A 3,741-nucleotide genomic window follows, 5' to 3' on the forward strand; every position below is an offset into this window, starting at 1 on the left:
CTCCATCGCTGAACGTCAGCAGCTTTGATGGTTCGTACCCTACTGTACAATGGTTAGCATAAGGCAAGCTGCTGAGTTTTCTCTGCGAAAAAAAAGTGAATAAACCAAGCCACAAAGCTAAAAGTGTATGTATTTTTAAAGGGAATGGTTCTAATGCGTTATTTTACATTATTTTAAGTGATCATTATGGTCTTGAGTGGATTCTTACGTGAAATTTTACATTAAAAATGCATTAACTTTCTTCACAAATCAGTAATGCAGCTTTTCCATTACTTAATATTCTGTATACCTGTAACTGAACTGAAAAGCATAAACGAAGCTTATAATTACCAGATACTGCTTTAAAAAGAAAAAAAAAAAGAGCTATTTCGCACCTAAAAACATGACACAATGATAAGTAGTAGCAAGTAAAGGAAAAATACACCAGAAATGGGGACAGTACCACCCGACAGCACCAACATCTCACAAAAGTACAGAAAACCATGTTTTTTCCATGCAATTTGTGCCTGTGGTCATGCTTGGAGTTTCTTTAGAAAGTGTATTTATTAAATTCCCAAAGAGTGTAGTATAGAGCCTGTCCTGGGTGGGACTGGTGCCTGAAAAAACCATGCCGTTACGGAACGCTCACAGCTCCATAGCTGAACGTGACATATTCAGATTGTAAGTAAGTAATGTGCTGGGAAAAGGTATTTCATTGCTTTGCTTCTTGGGAAGAATAAATACCCTATTTTTTACCTGCTGGGCACAGAAGGATCCCCCCCCCTCCTCCCCAGTCTCAAGAATTTGCAACTAAGGTAACAGAAAATTCATTTTCAGCAACGGAATGCTTTGTATTGGCTTTGTATTGCAAGTCACCGCAGTAACAGTCAGGCTGCGGTTAAAGCCGGCTGACCTCTCACAGCCGCCGCGTTTGAAAAAATATTTATTTGGGGGTTGAGAGCGGGGACTTGGGTGAAGGGCTCCCTGTGGGAAGAAAGAAAAAAGAAAGAAAAAAAGGAGAAAGGAAGAGTAGTGGCAAAAGCTCATGAATGAAAAACTGGAGGATATTACATGAAAAATTCCCCCCCCCCCCCAAAAAAAAACCCGAAGGCTTATAATCCTACAGAGGCCTGCAACTGAACTACCCCTCCTACCTCCCTTTTTCAGAACCCACCGATGCAAAACTTGTGTCAATAATCTACATTTTTTCCTTAAGCACGCGTCTCCTGCCTCAGCCCCGCCGAGTCCAGCCGAAGGGGGCGCTGGCTTTATGAAAGCTGCAGTTCCGCACAGCGATGGGACGGCAGCGTTTGGCCCCTGTGAAAGAGGAATTCATCGTACAAAAAAGCGGTCAAGGATGAAGGAGGCTAATCCTCTGGTTTAAAACACCAGTTATCCTGGGGCCACGTAACAGGTGAGTGGGTACAACTAGCTTTCTTTTAAGAATGTGGAATGGTGCGAGTCAGACACATCTTTACATCACTGCAACAAACATGACAGTAATTTGGGGCATAGCTTTAAAAAAAAAAAAAAGTTTGGGGTTTCTTGGTTTTGGTTTGTACAGGTTTTTTTGTTTTTTTAAACAAGCTCTCGCATGACATCTGTGCCCAAACTGAGCAAGATACATACTAGTACGGGCAAAATCACTTTGTAGGGGCTTAAAGTTATCCCACAACAAGCAACAGAAACTCAGGCATTTTGGCTTTTGGAAGAGAAACCCAAGCACACTGAGCGAGAGGAACATACTGCCTCTCACGTCCCAAACGCGACTGTCCTCTAGCAGGTGGAGAAGCACCAGTTCAGCTGTTTGTGCACAGATCCGAGGAGTCTTACCAAGAGTTGCTACAGGTAAAAGTCCAGCTGAGTTGTCTAAGTGGCACCTGTAATGAGTTTGGATTTTTTTTTACATAAAGTTTACCTTAATTTTGTAATCGTTCATTATGGGATAAAATCAAGAACTTTACCAATTTATTTCTACTCGTATGTACTCCTAGGCCTACATTGCATTCCCCTTCCCTGACTTACTATACCTAAGGCAAGGAACCAGCGAAGGAACATTCAGCTCCTGGATGCTTGGAGTTGCCCTCTGCAGATACCCGTCCCCATCACACCTGGAGTTAAATGGCACAAACAGAGGCCGTAGCTTTAATGGCCGTAGCTGTGATCTTACATGTTGTGCACGTCTGGAAACAGAACCGAGAACTGGTGAATAACGTTTCAATAGGAAAGAAATGAAAGAGTAATTGATACAGGCTGGTTACAAAGAGTTTTCTGAAGTATAGGATTTCTTTGGTTTACTATTTTTTGTTTAAAGAATGCATTTAAGCCCAGTTGCACAGGAAACTAAAATACGGATAAATTGGAAGAGGCCTATTAAAACAATCCACGGTTGGTTTACGTGGGAAAGATGAGCAGCATTTTAAAATACATCCTTAAACTCTTTCACCTGAGCTCTCAGTACTACATAGCATTTTTACATTTACAGTATTTTCTTTGTGACCAAGATGCGTACCCTGCAACAGCGGTTAACCTGTGTTACCTGCTGTACTTCAGTGCTAAACAGGCAGGGGAGTGGAAAGAGCAACGAATGGGAGCGGCTGCTTCTTCCCAAATCCAGAGCGAACAAAGTTGCCTGCAGCCTCTCCCGGAGCGCTCCCCTGCTCCCCAGCCCTCCGACGCCCCAGCCAGCCACCGAGTACTTCCCACCTGGAACGAGACGTTTGCCAGAGAGTGGCATGGCTCCCGGCCCGCCACCCCCCGTGTTGCTTCTTTGGTCCTGCCTCTGCCTATTTATGAGCGTTCCTCCTCTGGTTCCCTTTGTTTTCCTCCCTTTCTCCTTTTCTCTGGGTTTACACTTACTCGTTTCCTGCTACTGTTTCCTCCAGCCCACGTTCCATAATTTCAAAAAGAAGTGGAAATTATGAGAATTGCCTATTGTCACCGCGCTCAGACCTTACACTTTTTTTTGTTGTTTTGATTTACACAATGGGGGGAAAAGAGAACACGTGCTCCATGCCTTTTTTTTTTTTTTCTTTTTTCTTCTTTTTTCCAAAGAAAAGGTCAATTGGTTAGATTGCTGATTTAACAGTTAACGAAAAAATAGATCAAGGTTCTGGCTGGTGTGCTGTTGGTAATCTGAGAAGGGGATGGTGAGCATCAAGTAGACTGGAGAACCCCCCCCACCAAACCCACCCGCTAATTTTTAGTTACTTATGAACGATTTTGGCAAGGAAACCTATCGTGGCTTTTATGCGTATGATACACCTAAAACTATTCTTTTTTTCTGAAACGAGATATGCAGAGTTTAAGTCCAAAGTCAAAGTTAACTGAAGAGCAGAAGCGGGAGACAACCGAAGGAAGGGGCCTGGTCTAGCCACACCACAGGGACCGGTATAAAGAACGCGCAGCAGGCTTTGGCAAGCTCGCGTGTCCATCCACATGAGCAAAAATCGAACGGTGCTATAAACTTCAGGAAAAGAGAGCAGATTGTAAGGAAGCATAAGAAAACCATGAGAACAGAAGAGTACGCAAATGCAATACAGCTAGTGATGTTAAAATCACTGACGTGGCAATTTGTTTTGTGACTTCCAGTCTTACTTCCCTTTCTGTAGAGCCTACAGGATGATTCACTTTGTCCAAAATACTGACAAGACGACAGTTGTCTATAGCTTATGCTAACAGAATTAAAACAGATCTTCAAAGATTAAGGCTTGCCACATCTGTGACACTGATAATGAAACAGGGAAACACGTCCCCTTGCCC

Source organism: Nipponia nippon, unplaced genomic scaffold, assembly GCF_047370975.1.
Source record: "Nipponia nippon isolate SJK-2023a ecotype South Korea unplaced genomic scaffold, ASM4737097v1 scaffold_11, whole genome shotgun sequence".
In the NCBI taxonomy this organism is placed as follows: Eukaryota; Metazoa; Chordata; class Aves; order Pelecaniformes; family Threskiornithidae; genus Nipponia; species Nipponia nippon.